Below are 26,891 nucleotides of genomic sequence, written 5' to 3' on the forward strand. Positions count from 1 at the left end.
TGTGATGATTAAATGAGATTATATGTATAAAGCACCCAACACAAGGTAGGCCTTTGGCAGATGGTTTTTGTCCTGAGTCTGTCATGTCCCTAAAGTGGACCCTGAGAAGAGGCTTTGGAGGCAGTAGTTTATCAGGGAAGTGACCCTCAGAAGGTACAAATGAGGAAGTAGGGAACGTGTGACAGGGAAGGAACAAGAGTCAATAAAGGGTATGTTATTGGCCAGCTAACCACTGTGAGCAACTGGGGCTCAAACCCATCTACACTGTCTGAGAAAATGTGTGGAAGCCAGCACAGAATCATCCCACTAATGCAGCAGTTCTCAAACCTGAGGACACAATAGCGTCTCCTGGAGGGCTTGTTAACACCGGTGGCTGGGCTCCATTCCCAGAGTTTCCCGACAAGAAGGTATGCGGTGGGGCCCCAGAGTTTGCATTCCTAACTAGTTCCCAGGTGATGCTGAGGTTGCTGGTCCAGAGGCCACACTCTGAGAACCACTGCACTAAAAGATGGGAGGCGGGGGTATGGAGACGCTGACTTGTTCCCTACTGATTGAGACGCTCCATTGTTCGAGGATGTAACTCCCATGCACATATTTCCGCGACGGCCTGCCGTGGTGAAGCAAATTCAAGCAGCACCTGAGCAAGTTTTCAGGCAGAGCAAAAGAGAAACAGGTGTTTAGAGGTAGGAAGCAACTGTCTCTCACAGCAGCTGATAAACCCAGGTAAGCTGAGGGATAGCGACAGGGCATCAACAGTATCTGCTCTACTTTCTCTTCCCCATTGTTGCTGCATTTGTGACCATTATTAGTCTCCAAGCTGAAGGTCTATAGCCTCAAGGTCATGGGTGGAGGGAATGACAGCTATAGTCTCAAGGTCATGGGTGGAGGGAATGTCAGCCTGAGGCTGACAGCAGCCGTGAAGGACTCTTCCAGGTCGGCAATTTCTTCAGTGAATCAAAGGAATGAGGAGGAGAGGAATGGAGCCAAGGCCAGAGCAGTCTACAGTGACTCTGCAGTGATCAGCAGACCCGCCATGACCCAATGCAAACTCCTGACCCCACTGAGGCACCCTTTGCAGGCACATCCTGCAAAGAGGATGCATTTTACATGCAAATCATGCAGGGTGCAGAGCTCTCCCACACGTTCTTTGTGCCTTGTGGAGCAAATGGCTAACACTGGCGGTAAAATGGGACTTCCATTATTGTGTTCCACATATATATTAATTGTCAGCATTGCAATAGCTTTAGCTTTAACTACAACTTGCAATAGCTTTAACTACAAATAAGCACAATCTCATTGCCCATCAGTTGTTTGATGGAAGAAAAAAGGCAGTTTGGAGATGATTTTGAGATGAGAATCATTATCATCTTTTTGTATGAGGTTTTGTTTTCATTCTTCACTTCCCTCATCCTCTGCTCAGTGCTTATATTTTTCTACAAATTCAATATCAAAATACTACCGGCACTACAAGATATTCTAGCATTCCTCTGAGTCCCGAGGGGTTCATTTACTAATTCCAGATAGCTGTAGTAGTATTTTTTTTCTTTTCTCAAAACACTTTTATATCTCTTAATTCCTTCATCCTCTTAAGAATGGCTTGGGCTTAGAGCGTTGGCAAGAACACTATTTGCAAATGAGGAAACTGAGGCACAGAATTGCAAATTGAGTTGTTCAGGAATTGACTGGCAGTGATAGAGCTGATTCCCAATAATCTGAAGAGTATCGTGTTCAATTCTGCTCATGTGGCTAGAAAATCTTTGGACATATTAATCAATGAGTATAGAGAATGCCCCATAGTTCCTTTTCCCTTTATTCAAGCAAATAGCAGAGCTCTCTGCTCAGTACCCCAGGGTAGGTATGTGGTTCAAAAAGTAAAATTAGCACTGGAGAATTCCACAAGTTTCTGGAAGAAGTAGGAAGGAAAGTAGAAGAGCAGAGATGGGGTGTTGGAAAGGTGCAGCAGAGACTTAAGAGGATGGAGAGACATGGAAAGAGAAGACCGCCCTCAGACCAGAAAAGGACTCCCTGAGGTTCGGGAAGAGTGGGAAGACAGGGCTGTGTCCCAAATCAGCAGGGATCCAGACCCCCACTTCCTGGCACTGCAACCAAGTAGGAGGCCAGACCCCAAGAGGAAGTGCTGTGCGAGGTTCACACCCTGGACTCAACAAAGATTTTCAGAGCCCCAGCATATTCAGGAAGTAACAGTGTCCCAACAACTGAAAGGCCCATGAGGACAAAGACATAGGATGTCTCAGTTTAGAGATGATGAGCAATCACAGAGGTCCCCGCAGTTCTCCCCATGTCCCAAACTCAGCACTGAGTAATACCTGGATCATCGACCCAAGTCCATGAGGCAGAGGCTGGGGGGCAGGGGTCAGTGCAAAGGGGGAATCCTCAGAATGGCTATTAAGTATCTATCAGAGGAAGAGTGACTCTGACTTACAGGATATAAAGTAAGTGATATTTCACACACCTGAGTTTGAGGCTGAGCTTTAAACTTGTAATATTTGTTTTGTGTTGGGCTGTACCCTGCAGGCCAATAAGGCCTGCACTTGCCCAGCTTTCAGCCTGAAGAAAGAGCCCGGAGTCAGCAACAGAGACCTCAATGGTTTAATGAATGGGGAAGCTTACAGGTCTGAAGCAAGGTCCTGGAGCAACATCCCACCATATGTGTGGTGGATGGCGGCAGGCAGGATGTGGAGGCAGTCTTCGCTCCCAGGGAGAAGGGGAGACTATCAGTTACAGGGGAATTGATGTCAGGTGGGCTCATTAGTTACCAGGGAAACCAGTAGAAGGGCATGCCCCTCACCACCCCTTTGATAAGAACAATCACCATCTGGGGCTTGGGGCAAGTATGTAGAAAGGTCAGTCACGTGCATAGGGTGTAGGTGAAGCAGGGACTGGTGGAGCAGGGGATGTACAGAGAACAAAAGAACAGCCATCTTGAGGAGCCTGACCATACATTTTGGTACCAGCATCATTCTTGCACCAGGGAGAGTCTTAGGTAAAAGAAGTGAAAATTTCTCTAGACTCTTCCATCCTGAAATGCTGGTGCCCCTCCAGGGCTTTCCTCTACTGCCTCCTGGCTCCAGGGCTGCATCTTCCTAGATGCTTGCTCAAGGCACACCTTCCACTACCACCATCAACACACCACCCTAGAATACCAACTAGATTATTTAATAATCTCCATCATGCTTCTCTCCACCCAACCCCTAGGAGCTATAACACCCAAAGTACAACTTCCATCAGAAAGAACAGATGACCCTGCAGAAATTCTCAAATAAGGATGTAGGAGTAGGGATCCAGATGTAGGGATCTAAATAGAATGATAGGAATAGAAGTGAGGCATGAGATTCTTATGTTTACCAAAATGGACATGGTAGGAAGAGCTCAAGAAGAGCATCTTCAAACTCAGGGCATGGTTGTTAGGGTGCTGTAGACACATAAGCCATGCAGAACAAAAGGTTCAGAACCACTGCATTATGTTAACTCATAAAAGGCTTTGGAACTATGGAAAGCCAGGAGAGCAAGGAAGATTCCAGCTCTACCATTTATTTACATTGTGCAAGTTAGGACAAGCATCACAGGTCATTGTTATCTCACAGGATGATACTAATATTAGCAACAGCAGCATCTCATCATTATCATTTCTATACTACCACTTACAGGTAATTCTTAATTGAGAAGTTATCATAGAATAGGTATTGTTTTAAGCTACACACAAACTGTTTGTAGAATTATTTTTATTCCTAGTTTCATATGAGGAAACTAAGGTACAGAGGTTTAATGGCTTGCCCACACAGACACAGTTGCAGACACAGAGAGTAAACCCTGTGCGTGAAGTGAGGGCTCTGAACCACTTTGCTGTCCTGTGCATAGAGGGGTTATGAGGATTACAGGAGACAATCTAGGACAGTGTTACACACATATTAAGCCATGCCAAGGGGGTATAATCATAAGAAAACCAGGTTCCTTCCCAATTCATGATGTATTGGTCAGGGTTCTTGGTTGTAAAGAAGCAACATACCTCTGGAAAATCTAAGCAGCAGGGAGTTTACCCAAAGGATATCAAGCGACTCAGAACCATGGAAGGCCTGGCCAACAAGACTTGGGTGGACAGTAAGGGCAGGGAGGCATAGTGAAGACCCTGCCATAAGAACAATCTACTCAGGACCCACCACCAGCCCTGTTGACTCCAGCAACTGACCACAGCCCCACAGAGCTTTGCCACCCCCAGACCCTCCCTGCCATGCTGCCTGACTCTAACACAGTCACACCCACCCCCCTGCCTGCATCTTTTGTCTCTCCTTCAAGTTCTAAGGGCTCAGTCAAAAGCAGTTGATGCACTACACTTAGGTCACAGGCTCACTCCTTATCTTGCTAGGGATCTATCACAGTCAGCTATTGCCACAATAATGCTGCATAAGAAACCACCCCAAAACTCAAGAGCTTGTTTCAATAAGCATCTGATTTTCTGGCTCACTACAGGTCAGCTGGAGTAGCTCTGCTTCAGACTGCAGATCAGTGGGGATCAGATCTGCTCCTTGAGTCTCCCATCCTCCTTATTGGCTATAAGGGGCATGTTTTTCTCAGGTACAACATCCTCAGTGCGAGAGCATAGCTGAAACACATGATGCCTCTTGAGGCATCTATTTTATTCTATTTTTGGCTGCGTTGGGTCTTCGTTGCTCCTCACGGGCTTTCTCTAGTCGTGGGGAGCGGGGTCTACTCTTCGTTGCAGTGTGTGTGCTTCTCATTGCGGTGGCTTCTCTTGTTGCGGAGCACGGGCTCTAGGCGCGTGGGTTTCAGTAGTTATGGCTCGTGGGATCAGTAGTTGTGGCTCATGGGCTCTAGAGTGCAAGCTCAGCAGTTGTGGCTCACGGGTTCTAGAGCGCAAGCTCAGTAGCTGTGGCGCACAGGCTTAGTTGCTCCTCAGCATGTGGGATCTTCCCGGGCCAGGGCTCGAACCCGTGTCCGCTGCATTAACCACTGCACCACCATGGAAGTCCCTGGATATTCTTATTCAAACAGACAAGCAAAGACTGAGAGGAACTTTAAACCTTGTGGTAAAGGCTTCTCACTTGAGGCAACACATGTCATCATCTGACTCGAGCTCTGAGCCTCTGTCTCTTCAGCATGAGCACAGCTGCTTCAGGAGAGAGAGACCGAGATAGAAAACCAGCCATGGTAATGAAATGTGACGACTTGCTTGAGAAAAGACATGTTTGATGTGTTTTCCAACTGGATGTCTCTAAAACTTATGGCAGTTTCAGACAAGATTTCCAAAGAAATCCTTTCTCTTACTCATTTCAAGCCTCTAAATCTATACTACCCTAATCACTACTGCAGAGAGGCATCAAAGAAAACGTTTCTTCCCAATAGGGTTCACAAATTACATTTGAGTCTTCAGAAGATGTGTCTCTCCTTGGCAAACTTGGGTCTCTCTCGGATGGCTCTCACCCACATTCCCCAGCAGCGCCACCCCTTATTGTAGGTAAATTACCTGCTCCCTTGTGGCCTCAGTTTTCTCATCTGTGCAATGAAGAGGTTCAGATAAAAAATCTTTAAGCCCCCTTCAACATGTAACAACATTCAGAGACCCAGATTTTACAGCAAGCCTGAAGGCTTTTTGAAGGACATATCATATCCATAATAGTTGGGAGAGGGACTTTCTAGAAACATGAAGAGAAAAAACAAAGAGATGTTTTAAATAAGGATTGAGTTTCTAGTAATAGCCAAGTAAACATCCCACCCCACATAGGATAAATCCTGTACATAATCCACAGAGAATAAATGCTCCACAGGTAGCTACTAGGAAATCTGGACACATACAGGAAGGAGCTATATGGAAGCACAAGAGGGTGAAGAAAAGAAGATTCCAGTGAGAAGTCTGAGCACACAGGAGGGAGTTAATACAGAGTTAACACTTCAATTTCCTGCTTCTCTTCTAGCCTGAGGGCAGGCTCAGTAGCGTACACAGAGCACCAAGTATGGCTGGAAAAATCATGATATTTTTGGTCTAAGGAATCAGAGTACTGAGTCCAAGGTAACTACGGTCATTGGAGAAAGGGAAAATTTTGGAAGAGAAAGAGTCAGAAAGGGAATACCCAAGTTCTGCCTGCCCACAGGTCTGGCTGAGTCCTGACCATGCATGCATAGAGCAGATTCAAAGCCCCTCACCTAAAGGTAAAAGGTATGAACTGAACTGACTTTGGTCTTAAAAAAAAAAAAAGAGAGAGAGAGTTTGGAGCTCATATCCAACCAAGTCATGAAAATACTTGACTCACAGAGGAAATTAATAGAATCCATTCTCTACAACATGACATTCATAGTGTTCATGATACAATCCAAAATTACTCACAATATAACAAATCAGGAAAATGAGGAGCCTTACCATGTCAGTCAGAGTAAGAAAGAGGCCAAAGAGGAAGGCTCTGATATTTACCACTTGTCTCCCTTCCTATTAGGTCTGGCTATAGCAGCCCATCCCACAGTATTTTAAATTTTCATCCCCTTCACACTCTTCAATCCCAAGAGCCATTTTATTTTTCTAAACTTTGTGTTCAATGAGCTCTCCATTCCAGGTGATAATAAGGGATTTTTTTTCACCACTGCATGCCCTGAGCTGCCAGAATACCATCCCCTAACACAAAGGGAATTCTACTGCATTTTGCCCAAACTAGCAAGCCTGGATTCCTCCATTTCCCTCGAGGATCTATTGTTTACACTCTGCTCCCGGTACCAATATTGTACCACTAAATTTCTTGATTGCAAATCATAGAATTAAACTCCAGCTTGTTAAACAGAAAATAAATTTACAGGAAGGAACAAAGTAGTTCTGAAAAGTAACAGAGAGGCAACTTCTGCTTCTAGCCAAGAGTGACAAGAAATCCACTTTAAATATAAAAACACAGGGCTTCCCTGGTGGCGCAGTGGTTGAGAGTCTGCCTGCCGATGCAGGGGACACGGGTTCGTGCCCCGGTCTGGGAGTATCCCACATGTCACGGAGCAGCTGGGCCCGTGAGCCATGGCCGCTGAGCCTGCGCGTCCGGAGCCTGTGCTCCGCAACGGGAGAGGCCACAGCAGTGAGAGGCCCGCGTACCGAAAAAATAAAATAAAAAAAAATAATAAAGACACAGATAGTTTAAAATAAGAGCATGGGAAAATATACCATGCAAACACTAAGCATAAAAAGCTAGAGTGATCACGTGAAGACACAGCAAGAAAGTGGCTATCTGTAAGCAAAGAAGAGGGGCCTCAGGACAACCTAAGGATACCTCCATCTTGGACTTACAGAACTGTGAGAAAATAAATTTCTGTAATTTAAGCTCCCTCCCCCTGACCCCCCAAAAAAGAATTTTAAGATGGTGACAGCAGAGCGTTAAACCAAGCTCAGAATCCTCTGTGACTGCACAGGTCACACACCCACAAAACACGTCTACAAAGCTGGCATACCCATGAAGGCACATGTCCATGAAGGCTACTTGTAAATCATAAAAGCTATTCTGTACAAGGAAAGTCCTATACATATAATTTTGGAGTTTTTTATTATAATATTATTTTTATTACTCTATAGCACTTCTGATGGTATTTCTCTTTGTGTGTTCAAGAATTCTTGAAAAGACCAACTAGTGTCATGTTTTGTAATTTTATTGCAGCAAGTTGAAGTAAACTAAAGTGTACATATTCTAAGTGTAAAACATGGAAATTTTCAGTATATGCATCCACCCAAAAAACCATCACCACAAAAAAAAAAACCAATTATTTCTATCATCTCCCGTCAAAAAAAGCTAGAGTGACTACATCAATATAAGACAAACTAGTATTCAGAACAAAGAATATTTCAAGAAATAAAGAGGGATATTTCATAATGATAAATGGATCAGTTCATAAACAAGTGACAGGGAGGCTGGAGAGCCAGGCTTAGAATATAGGCAGAAACCAGGAGAGTTGGTAGCAGAGAGCAAGGACATAGTCAGCCAAGGCAACAGCTGGGGCCACCTGCACAGGATACTCTCCCGTGCCACTGTTTCTGCTCCCATGGTAACCACTGCCACTGCACTTGCAATTCTGCCATCCCATCCTGCTGTGTATAATCTCTAAGTGTCACTCACATCTTCTGATCCATATTCCTCTCAGATTCAAGTCCAGGGCAAGAACAACTAATGGCAAAACCTGCTTCATGTACCCAAGTGTTTATTGTCAGCGAGTAAGGAAGAAATATCTGGTTCCTTCATTTCTAAAGTGAGAAGTAGGGCCTTACTTATCACGAAGATTCATACTTTCAGGGTTCTCCCCACAGGAATGAGATTTAGATGTTGAGCTTTCAAAAACAAATAGCAAATGACTATCTACAATAGATATTTCACAGTGGAAGGCAATTTGGATATATGTAAATCGCCTTACATCATTTTCCTTTAATTTTTGACCATGTAATGCTAATTTTAGAATTTTTTTTAAAAATCAGAAATTAGCACCAGGATCTAGGTACAAGAATGTTCAACTGAAACACTATTTATACCAATGTAATCCCATGAAATGATTGAACTGTGGTGTATATCAGTCAGAGTCTCAACAGGAAAAGATAAGACACTCAAAATAGGATATTTAAGTGACTATTTACAAAGGTGTTTGTCAGGAAACTACAACAGATAGCGTAGTAACCCTGGCCAAAGCCCCTCCGCCTAAAAAGGCAAGGGAGAGAAGGGTTACTAGATCTCAGAAGGAGAGAACTCTGTAGACTTAGACTTTGGTGGGAGGACACAGCCAAACTGAGGTGACCTGCCAGGGACAGTCAAAGGAATAAAGTACCTGCCCTTTATCTCCTCCCTCCCTCTCTTCTCTCCCATCTCCTGCCAGGGCTTCCCATGGACCAAACCCAATGGGAAGCCAAAGGGCCCTTGATCTCAAAGCGTCCATGAGATCAGCCTCTAGAAGCAGAAAATAAGGTAGAGAAGGATAGACAGTGGATCTGGAAAGGCAAATGGAAGATAATACATCCCATATGATGAACTCTCATTCAAGTATGCACTTAAGGTTATTCTGGAAGAATATTTAATAAGGAGGAAGATTCCCAATATAATAACAAGTAGAAAACATGATCCAAACCATCTAGAAATTATGATATCAAATGAAAAAACAAAAAAGCAGACAATGTTAATATGTGGCATTGTTTTATTTACCTTTTAATTTTTTTCTCTTTTCCAAAATATCTATAAGTAACACATGTCATTTTTGTAATCATGAAAAAAATATAGTTAACCAAAAGTTAACCAAAATATTTCAACTAATAAACCTACAAACAATGTTAAGAACTAAGACCCTTACAAAAAGGGAGGGAAAAAGTAAATAGCATGGTTTCATGGATGTACCATATTTGAATCAGCAAGCAGTTTTTGACCCTTTGTCATATGACAGACACTACTCTGGGTCCTGTGGACATAGGGGTAGAAGAATTTGTCTTCAAGGAGCTTACCTTCACTAAGATACTAAACTTTGGGTTGGAGTGTGGAATTGGGAGGGAAAGGACAGTGGCTGGAACATAGCTGCCCACGATGGCATTTGATAGAAGTTATCAGTGTTTATGGCGTGCAGAAACCTCACAGAGGCTTCCACAGAGTCAGATAAGAGCTGGGAGCAGCTGGCTGGATCCTGTGCAGAGACTATGCCTCGTGTTGCACAAACCATAAGGATTGGAGATGTTTTCATTCCCAATTGCTGTTCTGGGATCTAAACCAGCAGTGTTACATCTGACCACAATATGATAAACAGGGTGACCATCCTCTAACAGAGACTCTTACAGAATAGGTACATGATACCTTGGGGTGTGGGGGTAGCAGACAGAATTAAATTTATGTACCTCTCACATAATAGGTGTTTAATATATTAGATATTGATAAAAACAGCAAATAAACTAATCCTTTACACTTTCTTTTAATGAATAGCAAGTATAAATGCCCTAGGATTGAGATGTCCTATAAATGTGATTAGTTACCTGAAACCGTTTTTAACACCATGAATTAGATATATATTTTTACAAAAATTATAGGTTTCAGAAATTTTATGGCAAAAGCATCAGAAAGAAATTAAGCAATGAGTCATAGCACTGTGTAAAGACAATCAACCAGAACCAATTTTCAGGCTTCTGTCAGGGCTATATTTATGGTATGTTACAGCTGGGTCAGTCCTCTTCGAATAAAGGCCATGCACTAAATCCTAATTACCATTCCCAAATGTCTGTTAGCAGGACCTGATCAGCTTGACAATCAAGTGACATTGTGATTATATTGAAGAGCTGGTGAAGAGAAGGTCTGAGGCAATGAGGGCGGGTTTGGTCTTTAATGAAAGGATGGGGATGTGGCCGTCATCCCTCCTGGGGGCTGCACCTCACTTTCAGTCTTTAAGACAAGAAACCAATGACACCAGGGATGTGCCTTCAACAGAAAGGATGCTTAAATAAGCCTATAATCATACAGAACACAAAACTTCACAGGTGTCTTTTCTATGTTGTATGAGGCTTGTTTTCAATCTGGATTTTATAACACTAACAGAAAATATTCTACAAACAATATAAACTTTTTGAAAACTATGTGAGTTTATAAATATCTCTTAGTAGGCTCTAGATTTTTTAAAAGAAGATATATTTTTTAAATCTTGGGTAATTTTGTTTAAAATACAGCCTAAATGTGTTACAGCTCTGGAGCCAAACTAACTGAGTTGAAAGTCCATTTAAGAGGAATGGAGTGACCTTGGGGAAATTACAACCTCTCTGTGCCTCAGATTCCTCATGTAAAAAATGAGAAGAGTAATAGTAATGTTCTCATGGGGTTGTTATGAGGACTAAGTAAGTGAATACACTTAAAGTGCTTGGCACATAGTAGGCACTTTTTGAATATTACCTATGACTATTATTTTTTAAGTCATATTCCAGAGAAACCACAAGCCATCAGTATTACAAAATCTATTTTTAGTCTTTATAGTCTTAATATTAAAAAGCATTATCTTTTGTATGTCTTAAAACATTTTAGAAGACCTCAACTTTCAAACAGTTGAGATTGGCTTTCATTATCTTAAATAACCCAGTAGATGATAATATTGTGGATCCACATCTAATTTGATTTGAGACCAATGAAGGGAGAATTCTTAAAATATAAACAATATTTTATAGGACTTTTAAAATAAATTTTAAACCACTCCTACTCATAGGTAATAGAGATAATAATCTATGATAAAATTTAAGAGACCTCCAAAAACCCATCTGCCCTCAAAATATCTCATACATTTACTCAAAAACATTTATACAAAACTGAATATGGTATGGTCTTGCCCTTGAGGAAATAATGAACCAGGGGAGACCAATATACAAAACTAATTATAATATTAGTACGATATGTTTCTTAATAAAAAGAAAGACCATATACATATTGCCTCTTGCCATCCATTGATGCAGTATATCAGGCATTTGAAACTTAGTTATTCTTGAAACAAGAATAACTACAAGGACAATGAGATTGGGTAGTTATTGTCAAGGTGCACTGATGCTTCTCAGAAATAAACTAGATGCTAAGGGAAATTAACAAGCAATTGAAAACAAGTGTGAAAGACAGAGGACCTCTGTGGTAGCACAAAGAATTCCTTGTCTCCTGCAGTTCAAGGACAAAGAAAACCAAGAGTCAAGGTCAGGATTTAATGGTCCAAGTGACTAAACTTCAAAAAAGTTGAATGCCCAACAAGGCGTATCTATTATGCCAAGGTCAGGGCAAGTATTCCCTATTTATGAAAACCTAGGACCCGACATGAAACGAAGACGTCTAGGAGGATACTCCTGAAGATTTTCATTCCCTAGGCTCCTCTGAATTTTCTGAAACCACAGAAGTGGCCCACCCTCCCTATTAAAAGCTAGTACTCCCCGCTTCTACTTCATCCTGGAAGATCTTTCCCCAGCAGGGCAGTAGCATCTGCCCTTCCTCCCCTCCTGACCACTAGGTCTATAACTAGGGTTAAATCACAGCATAACCCCGCTGGCAATGTGCTGGGTTTGTGTAGGAAGGAAAGGGACTATACTCCCAAAAGAACTGTAAACCTAGCTGACACACATCTTCATGTACTAGCATGTACCAGGGTAGTACATGTGCACACAGGAATGGATTCTGAGGGTGCTTAATCCAGGTGACTGGTAAACTTCAAACAGAGAAGTGTTCATTAACTTGGGGGTGGTCCCCCAAGATAGAGTTCAACACCTTGACAAGGACCCCCAAGAGATGGTGCAAGTTTGTTATGAAAATGACTCCCAGAAACATGAAAAAAAATGATGGTACTCCCGAGTGAAGTTGCTGCAGTGCCAGGATTGGCATGGCAAATGGTGAAGGAAGGGATTTGAAGACTCTCTGAAGTGGCCAAGCTGACACAGAGATATGGTCAGAAGCCCTGCTCAATGATTATGTTGCAGGGAAAGGCCCAGAGGATGCACCATTTACCAAGACTGTGAAGAACGTGCGGGAGAGAGGGGCACCAGCACTAAGATGTTGAGTTGTGGTGCTCCTCAGTAGGCCGAGGTGATGGTAGGAGAGATTATAAGAAACTTGGCTCCCTACTAGTCATGGGGCCCCAAAACAATAGAGGACAAATGGTAGAGATTAACAGCTTAAAGCCAGAGGATTGCAGTTATGGAAGTGAATGGCAGGACTGGCATGGGAGCCAAGGGGGCTGAACTGTAGAGAGTTATATAGGTGGTTGACAGAACACCAAATACCTAAAGGCAAAATAGATGAGTACTACCGAAGTTTATATCAGCAGAAGAAATCAAGGATGGGTGACTGGTAGACTGAGGATAGTCATCTCAAAAAAAGGCATGGTCCCCCGTGGAGTTTCTAAACTTAAACCAGTTTTCAGACTCAGAACCCACTGATTGAAGAGGTTACCCAGTTCCCAGGAGGAAGGACTCTGCAAAACCACAGCAAGCGTACGTTATAATGATTTCTCTGACTCTCTCTCCCAAAGGGACCTATGACCACTTATTGGAGTAAATGTACATTGGGGAAAGGGGGATAGCCAGGACTACTTAATACAGGGTTTGAAGACACAAGCTGATACCTAGAGACCTGAAGTGTTATCATGAACCCCTGTTACAGTAGAGGTGTATGGAGGACAGGTAGTAAATGGAGACATAGCCAAGGTCTGGCTTACAGTGGGTCCATTGGCACCATATATTAAACTGGTAGTCATGTCTTCCCATGTTAAATTTACAGTGAGCAATTGGCATACCCCAATACAGAAGGGGAGACTGGGCAGGGAAGGTGGAGATTAGCTCTATTCTTAAAGATTTAAAGGATCAAGGGGTAGTTGCCCCCAAGTACCTCCATTTAATTCACCACTCTGACCCCTACAGAAACTAGATGAGTCCTAGAGTATGAGTATAAACCAGGGGTCAGCAAACTTTCTGTAAAAGGCCAGATAGTAAATATTTTAGGTCTTGTGGGCCATGTAGTTTCTGTCACTACAATTCAACTCTCCCATTGTGATGTGAAAATAACCACAGACAATATGTAAGTGAATGGGCATGGCTATGTGTTCCAATAAAACTTTATTTACAAAAATAGGCAGAAGGCTGAGTTTGGTCCACAGGGTATAGTATGTTAACCCCTAATGTAGACTATCACAAGCTCTACCAAACAGCCCAACTGGAGCCACTATGTCAGATGTGGCATCTGCTAGAGTAAATTAACGCAGGGTCAGGTACATGGTATGTGGCTACTGATTTGGTAAATGAATCAGAAAAGAGAATCAGAAAAAATGTGCGTATATGTATGACTGATTCACTTTGTTATAAAGCAGAAACTAATAAAAAAAATAAAGAAAAAATGTGCATTTGTGTGAGATGGACATTATTTATTTACAGTTTTCCCTCAGGACTATGTCAATTCTCCATACTTTGTTATATTATAATCCAAAAAAATCTGGACCATCTGGACATCCGTCACATTGGTAATATGCTGATTGTACTAGATACACAAGAGGTAGCTATCACTTAGACTTTGTAAGACATACACATTCCAGAGGGTGGGAGATAAACCCTTTGAAGATTCATAAAGTGATTCATAAAGTTGAGTCACCCACTTTTTAAAAGTTTTAGGGTTTAGTGGCCAGGAACATGCTGCACATTCCCTCCAATAATTTATACAAAACTAAAATATTGTCTTTTGTACTTCCTACCACAAAAAAGGAAGCATAACACATGCTGACCTTTCTGGATTCTGGAAGCAGTATATTCTACACCTACAATGTCCAATAGAGTAGTCATTAACCACACAAGTCTACCTAAGCCTAAATTAAATTAAATTAAAATTTCAGTTCCTCAGTTCCATTAGCCACATTTCAAGCACTCAACCACCACATGTAGCTAGAGGCTACCATAATGATAACACAGGTATAGAATATTTCTACTGGTGTAGAAAGATCTGTTAGAAAGCACTGTATACTTAGAAAATAAGGAATATTGTCCCAATCCATGTACCTGGTGACCAAAAAGCAGCGAGCAGGCCCCATGATAATGGATGTAATAATGGTGGGAAAGATTCTTGTTGGAGTTTGTGACAAGCTCCAATGAGAGAATCACAACATAGATCCCGAAGATTCTAGAGCAAGTTTATGCCATCTGTACTGAAGGTGCGGGGAAAGGTTAGAGTTGTGATATGACCTGGGAAGGGTGTGCTGTTACCATAGTGTGTGCCATGGTTTGGGGTCCTAGATCAAGGCCATGCTGTCTGCCCTGCAGAATTAGATGCTGTTTAAAAAACACCTCCTGGATCAGCTCGGTGCTTTGTGACCACCTAGAGGGGTGGGATAGGGAGGGTGGGAGGGAGACGCAAGAGGGAGGAGATATGGGGATATATGTATAGCTGATTCACTTTGTTATGAAACAGAAACTAACACATCAATGTAAAGCAATTATACTCCAATAAAGATGTTTAAAACAAACCAACAAACACCTCCTGGCATGTTACAGGGCCCTGGAAGAGCTGGGATGCCTCTTGGTCCTGCTCATGCTCATTCCCAGAGATACCACTTCCATGTTACAATAGATAGCTAGGCCCACTTGGTCTTACATTTTGTTAGGGCTGATAGGACCCAACACATGAAGGGCAGGTCCAGACGAATGGTCACTTTTTGATTCATGGTGAGACATTCCTTCTGTGCCAGGATTAGGAGTGGATCCATGATCACAAAATCCATTGGTCATATCCTATTCCACAACACCCAGAGCTGCAGGTTTGATAGAGTGTTAGCTAATGGTTCTGGGAACCAGGGGGTTGAAGAAGGAATAACCCCACTTACCATCACTCCCAATGATACACTTAGGAAATTTGTATTTTCTGTCCCCACAACTTTATACTCTATAGGGATAGAGATCTGGTCCCCAGAAAAGGAACCTCTAACCAAAGGACTAACAAAAGCCCCATTGACTATAAACTGCTGCCTGGTCACTTGGGTTTCTTGTGTCCATCCGAAGGCCAGCAGGTAGCAAGAGGAGTGACCAAAGTAATTATCCCTGATCATGAGAATAGGGTAGGACTATTGTTACACAATGGAGTCAAAGAGGAATATGGGTGGCACACAGGTAATTCATTTGGGTACCTCTTGGTCCTCCCTTGCCCAATTATGATGATAAATGAACAGATACAACAACCCCTACCTGAGAAGGGCATGGTTACCAAGGTCTCTGACCTCTCAGGGTCTAGTTCAAGCCACTACTTAAGTCACTGAGGCTGGCAGATCTTGTCACTGAAGGTGAGAGGAATCTAGATTGGACAGTAAAGGAGGTGGACAATGAATATCAATTGCAGCCCAAGACCAATAGCATCAGGGCTATAGTATGTCCCATAACCTCCCTCTTCTAAGTTTTTTATCAGGAAGAAGGGTTCACTAATATCCTAGAGGAGCTGCCTCCCCAAAATATATGGAGAAGGGTAGCTCAGGAGACTGTGGACCGTGGTGGACCAGAGAGGCACCATGCAGAGCCTTCCTCAGGGAAGGACTTGCTGCCCACCTTCAGGGAGAATGGGGATGTTTCAGGGTGCGCCTCAGCTACAGAGAGCTGTCTTGCCCAAGGTCATGTCCTTACCCGGGACAGCCCACATCCAGGGACTGAGACAAGGATATAAAGGCTCAGCCATTTCTTCACAACGTAGGACAGCCCTAAAGGGCAATACTCACTCTAGAATGCCCCAATGGGCTCGCTAAGTCTTTGTCAGGTGGGCACCACAGCTCAACTTCTCCCTCTGCCAATCCTGCTTCTTCCCCTTTCTTTTCCCAGGTGTTGATCCCCAATAAACCTCTTACATCCCAAACCCCATCTTAGTGTCCACTTCTAAAGAACCCAACCTGCAACTGTGTGTGTATATGTGTGTGTGTGTGTGTATGGGGTTGGGGGGAGCCCAGGCCAATACTACAGCCCCAGCTGAACGTAAGAATGTAGGGAAAATGTCTTTCTTCTTCTTCTCCAAGAGTATCCTGAGAAATTATTCTGCAGTTAACATGTGCATTATTCCAAAAAGCACTTTCTTCAGTGGTCAAAGACTATCCCAGGCTGCAGGATCACCAGTCAATGGCAAGTGTGCCCACGTTACCACAGATCTTTTGGGAGCAGTTAAGTACAACACTGGAGCAACATCATGTAGCAGCAAGAACAACAGCCAAGAGAATGGGACTGTTCATCTGACTACACTGGTTTTCTAGTCTTTTCTCCATGGCAGGATTATGACAGAGCCCGAGTCCTAGAGTTAAGTAAATATCCTTGGATTTTTTTTTTTGACATACAGTTGATTTACAATGTTGTGTTAGTTCCTGGTGTATAGCAAAGTGATTCAGTTATACATATATATACATATTATTTTCATATTCTTTTCCATTTTGATTTATTACAAGATATTGAATATAGTTCTTTGTGCTATACAGTAGGACCTTGTTGATTATCTATTTTATATACAATAGTTTGTATCTGCTATTCCCAAACTTCTCATTTATCCCTCCCCAACCCCCTTTCCCGTTTGGTAACCATAAGTTTGTTTTCTGTCTGTGAGTCTGTTTCTGTTTCATAAATAAGTTCATTTGTGTCATATTATAGATTCCACATGTAAGTGATATAATATGGTATTTGTCTTTCTCTTTTTGATTTACTTCATTTAGTGTAATAATCTCTAGGTCCATCCATGTTGCTGCAAATGGCATTATTTCATTCTCTTTTATGGCTGAATAAATATCCTTGGATTTTTAAAACTTACTGTGTGAGCTAAAACTGTGAAATAATGATGGAGAGAGAGAGAGAGAGAAAGAGAGGAAGACTGAGAGAGAGAAAGTGAGGGGGAGGGAGGTATGAGAGATATTTTTGTACATTGGAGCCACAAGTTAACTTGTCTTGAATATTAGAAGTAATATGAACTCATTTTGTACCTCCAAACTGGTGAAACAAAACATACTGACTACAACTACTAAATGAAAAAAGCAGATTACATAGAATAGTATGCTTTGTATGAATCCACTATTATGAAATATATATCAATATCTTCACAGGAAAAAATGGTCATAAGGCCAAGAAGTTGTTAGCAATGGTAATGTCAGGGTGGTGGATTTTTATTGCATAATTTTTCTTATCTGTATTGTCTGAACTTCCTGTGATGACTTTGGATTTTGGTAACAAGGAAAAAATCATTGTTTTAAATTTACTAAAGTGCTGAATCTGTTTTCCTTCAATAGACTTACCTTCTTTTTAAGGAGTGATGTGTATTCTCTTCCCATGAAATACAAACATTTCCCCTTTCTTTCATTTTAGATAATTAGAACAGGGCTGCCAGGTTGGAGGCCATTTCAGATGTCAATCTACAAAGCAGTCTAGAAAGGTAGGAAATAAGCCATGGAACATTTAAAATTGCCTTTATAACCTTGATTACAAAAAGGAGACATCCCCTTTGTGATTTCTGTTTCTGAGAGGAGGGTGTTATGGCCAAGGGCTTGGACGCTCAACGAATCCTCCTTCCCTTCCAGGAGCATTATTAAAGAGAAGGTATCACACAGAGGAATTGTGAAAATAAACACGGTCTCACTCATATGCTCTGTGAGCTCAGCTACTCCAAAGGGCCATTCCTTCTGCAAGATGACCAACAGCTGCCCTGCAACATGAGCGCCTCTGTAATGGGGAAGTCACCCCCTACCACAGTTCTACTTGTATATACTACAGGTACCTCAAACACAAAGAAACCAAACTAAATTTATCAACTTTTCTCCCCAAGACAGTGCATTTTATGTGTTAGGTCATTGCCCCTGCCTTGACCCCTGCCCTACTAGCCTGTAAGCAGGTCAGTGACCCTTTCTCATTTCTCCATGTTACCAGTGTCTACAATAGTGCAGATAATATAGTAATTGCTCAATCCATGCTGTGGAATTATTACTGAATGAATAACAGGTATCCCAAAGGTTTTCTTTAAAAATCTAAGTCTCTTGGTAAGTGTTTATCCTTGATCAGCTTATCTGTTCAATTTCTGCTGCTCTTCTTTTGATTGTGATCCTGTGCTGTCTTGGAAGCAATTGGTCTCTGTCAATTCTCTTTTGCTAATTATCTCAGTGCCCATATCCAAGGTCATCTATTTAAGGAACCTGTTGGGTGTCAACATTCTACATGTAGTCATCTTCTTCGGTTAACCCTCCTAAATAAGATTTGACAGAAAAAGGCATTTTTGAAATTTAAGGGTGAAAGAGTGGCTCAATACAATAAAAGCTCAGTGATTTGAACTAAGTAGAGGGAAGGTCAGTCTGACAGTGAAAAGTACACATTATGAATTCTTTTTTTTTAATAGAGAGTGAGTATTCTCATGTTTAGGAGGGTTATAGACCAAAATAAAAATGTATCATTTAAAAACTGATGATATATTATGGTTGGGAAGAGAGAGGGACAGGTAAATGCAACCAGACGCAGAAAGGGGCAACGGCACTGAGGCTAGGACACAAGATACCAGGAAAACACCAAATGTTAAAAACACAGCCTCTCTATAGAGGCTGCTGAACTATCCAGAGAGATGAGAGGCAGCTTAGGAAATATGAGAGAGGAAATGTCGCCCATGTTTTGACCTGAACTGAAGTCATGACCAAACAGATGTAGCATTTAAGGTGAAGCAGGCATAACTCACTGCAGTGGAGAGGAGAGAGGCCGTCAATCAGCAGTGAGCATCTGCTGGACATCTAATCCAGCCCCTGTGCTGTGCCTGGTTCTTGAAGGACCATACACCCATACAAGTTTTAAGCTGCTCACCTAGGCCCAAACTCCGTGAGGACAAATACCATGTCTCAGGAAAGCATGAGAGAACTAAGCAAGACCCTATGATAGCACATGATGACAAGATACAGATTATGGAAACCAGGAGTATGTGGACCAGTGGAAACCATTATGGAGGACATGGATCTCGAGTACAGTTAACAGGGTAGGATTTGGTCAGACAGAGAGGAGGAGGGAAGCAGGTGCAGGGGGAGAACCATGTGAGCACGACCCAGGAGTGAGGAGGGGTGTACACTGCACTGGGGTGACAGCTGAGGAGACGGTGGAGGCTCCACACAGGGGATGGGAGGTCAGAAGACTGACCAGCTGAGGCAGGAGGGTATCATTATGCAGTCACTGTGTGCCGGACACCGCTCACAGCACTGGGCTCACAGCAGTGAACAAACAAGGCCCCAGCCCTGAGGAGCTCATCAGGAATTACACCAGCTACAATTTAGTACACACAGAGATCTTGTTGAAACACTGGTAGTGAGATGATACGTACCCATAATAAAAAGGGAAGACATCCAAATAAATCTACCCCACCCCAAAAAAACCCCACAAGTTTTATCCTGATACTGGCCAAGGAGAAGGAAGTAGTTATATCAACTGGTGAAAATAACCAGCTCTGCCATTGTATTTCTTTACAACTCTGAGTAATCTGGCAAGATAGGAGAAGCAAAGTTAAAGAAAGAAGGAGGTAAAGGTGGAGAAGAGCCTCCAAAATAATTATGTCACTTTAAAGAGACCAACAAATCAGAATAAATATACTAATGATTCTTTCTGAGAAATGCTGATTCATGCCTTAAATCATATCTCTATTTACTTTCAAAATAATTAATATGTCAAACATTTGCAAACCAATCTAGTTTCAAGGAATATTTCAAATTGAATATTTTCTCATTTGCATGGAAAAGCTCTTCATAGGATAAACTAAGTTGAGAATATGAATGTCTTTAAATGCTTTTATTCCTAGCTGTTCCTTTTCTTCTTACCAAAATAGTTAAAGAAAGGGTCATTTCAATTTTCAGCAGCAAATATTATTTTAGAGAGCTGCTACCAAGTGTAAATATTTTCATTCATTTTCCTTTAAATTGCACTATTTTATTGAATAAATTATTTGCTATCAGGGACTAAACAAGGGACCACATTACTCTGAAAGAAGTTGAAACATTTTATTAGAGACTGGCAGGCTGTCGTGGCAAATTGGGCATGACTCACCACCCCTACTCCCACCCCTAGCCCCTACCATGATTCTTAAGCTTCTGTGACTGAATCACAAGTATGGAAAACTCAATTTGGAAATTGTGGGAAGGCAGATCTTAATAGAAAAGTTCATTTCTAATGAAATGCAAGGTGGTTAAAAGTTGGGCTGGCAGGGTAGATCATCTGAGTCTTTATTAATAACACCAATTCATTTTAATTCAGTGAAGCACATAATTGGCATCAAGCTTTTCAAGTTCACCACACATCCCTGTGCTTGGAATCCCTAATATAAAGGAAACCATAAACAAGATGAAAAGACAACCCTCAGAATGGGAGAAAATATTTGCAAATGAAGCAACTGATAAAGGATTAATCTCCAAGATTTACAAGCAGCTCATGCAGCTCAATAACAAAAAAACAAACAACCCAATCCAAAAATGGGCAGAAGACCTAAATAGACATTTCTCCAAAGAAGATATACAGATTGCCAACAAACAGATGAAAGAATGCCCAACATCATTAATCATTAGAGAAATGCAAATCAAAACTACAATGAGATATCTTCTCACACCAGTCAGAATGGCAATCATCAAAATATCTACAAACAATAAATGCTGAGAGGGTGTGGAGAAAAGGGAACCCTCTTGCACTGTTTGTGGGAATGTGAATTGATACAGCCACTATGGAGAACAGTATGGAGGTTCCTTAAAAAACTACAAATAGAACTACCATATGACCCAGCAATCCCACTACTGGGCATATACCCTGAGAAAACCATAATTCAAAAAGAGTCATGGGCAAATGAGTAGGAATTTCACGGTGAACGGACTGCTACAGCTCCCGAGGTTACTGCGCCTCAACCCGAGGCCGCAGACGGTGCTGAAAGAGCCCCAGTGCCCATCCTGCCGCTCCCTGCTGAGGACCGACTGGGCCTCAGGCCTCTGCTGGAGTCAGGACTGCACCTCCCACTGCTCAGGCCTCTGAACGACACCACAGGTCCTGTTGCCTGATCTTGAGGCAGACCACTGCTGCAGTTTGCCCCTTGGCACATCACTGACCTCGAGGCTTCAAAGGTGCAAGAGGGGACTTCCGGGTAAGATGGCGGAAGAGTAAGACGCGGAGATCACCTTCCTCCCCACGGATACACCAGAAATACAGCTACACGTGGAACAACTCCTACAGAACACCTACTGAACGCTGGCAGAAGACCCCTACCTCCCAAAAGGCAAAAAACTCCCCACATACCTGGGTAGGGCAAAGCGGAGAGATCCCCGCACAGAGGATCGGTGCCGAGCGGCACTCACCAGCCCGAGAGGCTTGTCTGCTCGCCCGCCGGGGCGGGCGGCACTGGAAGCTGAGGCTCGGGCTTCGGTCAGAGCGCAGGGAGAGGACTGGGGCTGGCGGCGAGAACTCAGCCTGAAGGGGGCTAATGTGCCACAGCTAGCCGGAAGGGAGTCCGGGAAAACTCTGGAGCTGCCGAAGAGGCAAGAGACTTTTTCTTCCCTCTTGGTTTCCTGGTGCGCGAGGAGAGGGGATTAAGAGCGCTGCTTAAAAGGGCTCCACAGACGGGCGTGAGTCGCGACTGAAAGCGCGGAGCCCAGAGACGGGCGTGGGACGCTGGGGCTGCTGCTGCCGCCGCCAAGAAGCCTGTGTGCGAGCGCAGGTCACTGTCCACACCGCCCTTCCGGGAGCCTGTGCAGCCCGCCACTGCCGGGGTCCCGGGATCCAGGGGCGGCTTCCCTGGGAGAACGCACGGCACACCTCGGGCTGGTGCAACATCACGACGACCTCTGTCGCTGCAGGCTCGCCCCGCACTCAGTGCCCCTCCCTCCCGCCTGGCCTGAGTGAGCCAGAGTCCCCGAAGAGGCTGCTCCTTTAACCCTGTCCTGTCTGAGTGAAGAACAAACGCCCACCGGCGACCTACACGCAGAGGTGGGGCCAAATCCAAAGCTGAGACCCAGGAGCTGTGAGAACAAAGAAGAGAAAGGGAAACCTCTCCCAGCAGCCTCAGAAGCAGCGGATTAAAGCTCCACAATCAACTTGATGTACCCTGCATCTGTGGAATACATGAATGGACAACAAATCATCCCAAATTGAGGAGCAAGGAGTCAGTGCTGTGCCTCTGAGGTGGGAGAGCCAACTTCAGGACACTGGTCCACAAGAGACCTCCCAGCTCCACATAATATCAAATGGCGAAAATCTTCCAGAGATCTCCATCTCAACACCAGCACCCAGCTTCACTCAACGACCAGCAAGCTACAGTGCTGGACACCCTATGCCAAACAACTAGCAAGACAGGAACACAACGCCACCCATTAGCAGAGAGGCTGCCTAAAATCATAAAAAGTCCACAGACACCCCAAAACACACCACCAGACGTGGACCTGCCCACCAGAAAGACAAGATCCAGCCTCATCCACCAGAACACAGGAACTAGTCCCCTCCACCAGGAAGCCTACACAACCCACTAAACCAACCTTAGCCACTGGGGACAGACACCAAAAACAACGGGAACTACGAACTGGCAGCCTGCAAAAAGGAGACCCCAAACACAGTAACATAAGCAAAATGAGAAGACAGAAAAACACACAGCAGGAGAAGGAGCAAGATAAAAACCCACCAGACCTAACAAATGAAGAGGTAATAGGCAGTCTACCTGAAAAAGAATTCAGAATAATGATGGTAAAGATGATCCAAGATTCTATTTCCCAGATCCAAAATCTTGGAAATAGAATAGACAAAATGCAAGAAACAGTTAACAAGGACCTAGAAGAACTAAAGATGAATCAAGCATCGATTAAAAACACAATACATGAAATAAAAAATACTCTAGATGGGATCAATAGCAGAATAACTGAGGCAGAAGAATGGATAAGTGAGGTGGAAGATAAAATAGTGGAAATAACTGCTGCAGAGCAAAATAAAGAAAAAAGAATGAAAAGAACAGAGGACAGTCTCAGAGACCTCTGGGACAACATTAAACGCACCAACATTCGAATTATAGGGGTCCCAGAAGAAGAAGAGAAAAAGAAAGGGACTGAGAAAATATTTGAAGAGATTATAGTTGAAAACTTCCCTAATATGGGAAAGGAAATAGTTAATCAAGTCCAGGAGGCACAGAGAGTCCCATACAGAATAAATCCAAGGAGAAATACGCCAAGACACATATTAATCAAACTGTCAAAAATTAAACACAAAGAAATCATATTAAAAGCAGCAAGGCAAAAACAACAAATAACACACAAGGGAATCCCCATCAGGATAACAGCTGATCTCTCAGCAGAAACTCTACAAGCCAGAAGGGAGTGGCAGGACATAATTAAAGTGATGAAGGAGAAAAACCTGCAACCAAGATTACTCTACCCAGCAAGGATCTCATTCAGATTTGATGGAGAAATTAAAACCTTCACAGACAAGCAAAAGCTGAGAGAGTTCAGCACCACCAAACCAGCTTTACAACAAATGCTAAAGGCACTTCTCTAGGCAAGAAACACAACAAAAGGGAAAGACCTACAATAACGAACCCAAAACAATTAAGAAAATGGGAATAGGAACATACATATCGATAATTACCTTAAATGTAAATGGACTAAATGCTCCCACCAAAAGACACAGATTGGCTGAATGGATACAAAAACAAGACCCATATATATGCTGTCTACAAGAGACCCACTTCAGACCTAGAGACACACAGACTGAAAGTAAGGGGATGGAAAAAGATACTCCATGCAAATGGAAACCAAAAGAAAGCTGGAGTAGCAATTCTCATATCAGACAAAATACACTTTAAAATAAAGACTACTAGAAGAGACAAAGAAGGACACTACATAATGATCAAGGGATCGATCCAAGAAGAAGATATAACAATTGTAAATATTTATGCACCAAACATAGGAGCACCTCAATACATAAGGCAAATACTAACAGCTATAAAAGGAGAAATCGACAGTAACACAATCATAGTAGGGGACTTTAACACCCCACTTTCACCAATGGACAGATCATCCAAAATGAAAATAAATAAGGAAACACAAGCTTTAAATGATACATTAAACAAGATGGACTTAATTGATATTTATAGGACATTCCATCCAAAAACAACAGAATACACATTTTTCTCAAGTGCTCATGGAACATTCTCCAGGATAGATCATATCTTGGGTCACAAATCAAGCCTTGGTAAATTTAAGAAAATTGAAATTGTATCAGGTATCTTTTCCAACAACAATGCTATGAGACTAGATATCAATTACAGGAAAAGATCTGTAAAAAATACAAACACATGGAGGCTAAACAATACACTACTTAATAACAAAGTGATCACTGAAGAAATCAAAGAGGAGATTAAAAAATACCTAGAAACAAATGACAATGGAGACACGACGACCCAAAACCTATGGGATGCAGCAAAAGCAGTTCTAAGAGGGAAGTTTATAGCAATACAATCCCACCTTAAGAAACAGGAAACATCTCGAATAAACAACCTAACCTTGCACCTAAAGCAATTAGAGAAAGAAGAACAAAAACATCCCAAAGTTAGAAGAAGGAAAGAAATCATAAAAATCAGATCAGAAATAAATGAAAAAGAAATGAAGGAAACGATAGCAAAGATCAATAAACTTAAAGGTGGTTCTTTGAGAAGATAAACAAAATGGATAAACCATTAGCCAGACTCATCAAGAAAAAAAGGGAGAAGACTCAAATCAATAGAATTAGAAATGAAAAAGGAGAAGTAACAACTGACACTGCAGAAATACAAAAGATCATGAGAGATTACTACAAGCAACTCTATGCCAATAAAATGGACAACCTGGAAGAAATGGACAAATTCTTAGAAATGCACAACCTGCCAAGACTGAATCAGGAAGAAATAGAAAATATGAACAGACCAATCACAAGCACTGAAATTGAAACTGTGATTAAAAATCTTCCAACAAACAAAAGCCCAGGACCAGATGGCTTCACAGGCGAATTCTATCAAGCATTTAGAGAAGAGCTAACACCTATCCTTCTCAAACTCTTCCAAAATATAGCAGAGGGAGGAACACTCCCAAACTCATTCTACGAGGCCACCATCACCTTGATACCAAAACCAGACAAGGACGTCACAAAGAAAGAAAACTACAGGCCAATATCACTGATGAACATAGATGCAAAAATCCTCAACAAAATACTAGCAAACAGAATCCAACAGCACATTAAAAGGATCATACACCATGATCAAGTGGGGTTTATTCCAGGAATGCAAGGATTCTTCAATATACGCAAATCAATCAACGTGATACACCATATTAACAAATTGAAGGAGAAAAACCATATGATCATCTCAATAGATGCAGAGAAAGATTTCGACAAAATTCAACACCCATTTATGATAAAAAACCCTGCAGAAATTAGGCATAGAGGGAACTTTCCTCAACATAATAAAGGCCATATATGACAAACCCACAGCCAGCATCGTCCTCAATGGTGAAAAACTGAAACCATTTCCACTAAGATCAGGAACAAGACAAGGTTGCCCACTCTCACCACTCTTATTCAACATAGTTTTGGAAGTTTTAGCCACAGCAATCAGAGAAGAAAAGGAAATAAAAGGAATCCAAATCGGAAAAGAAGAAGTAAAGTTGTCACTCTTTGCAGATGACATGATACTATACATAGAGAATCCTAAAGATGCTACCAGAAAACTACTAGAGCTAATCAATGAATTTGGTAAAGTTGCAGGATACAAAATTAATGCACAGAAATCTCTGGCATTCCTATATACTAATGATGAAAAATCTGAAAGTGAAATCAAGAAAACACTCCCATTTACCAGTGCAACAAAAAGAAGAAAATATCTAGGAATAAACCTACCTAAGGAGACAAAAGACCTGTATGCAGAAAATTATAAGACACTGATGAAAGAAATTAAAGATGATACAAATAGATGGAGAGATGTACCATGTTCTTGGATTGGAAGAATCAACATTGTGAAAATGACTCTACTACCCAAAGCAATCTACAGATTCAATGCAATCCCTATCAAACTACCACTGGCATTTTTCAGAGAACTAGAACAAAAAATTTCACAATTTGTATGGAAACACAAAAGACCCCGAATAGCCAAAGCAATCTTGAGAACGAAAAAATGGAGCTGCAGGAATCAGGCTCCCTGACTTTAGACTATACTACAAAGCTACAGTAATCAAGACAGTATGGTACTGGCACAAAAACAGAAAGATAGATCAATGGAACAGGATAGAAAGCCCAGAGATAAACCCACGGACATATGGTCACCTTATCTTTGATAAAGGAGGCAGGAATGTACAGTGGAGAAAGGACAGTCTCTTCAATAAGTGGTGCTGGGAAAACTGGATAGGGACATGTAAAAGTATGAGAT

The sequence above is a fragment of the Mesoplodon mirus genome, assembly GCF_964341445.2.
Source record: "Mesoplodon mirus genome assembly, chromosome: 4".
In the NCBI taxonomy this organism is placed as follows: Eukaryota; Metazoa; Chordata; class Mammalia; order Artiodactyla; family Ziphiidae; genus Mesoplodon; species Mesoplodon mirus.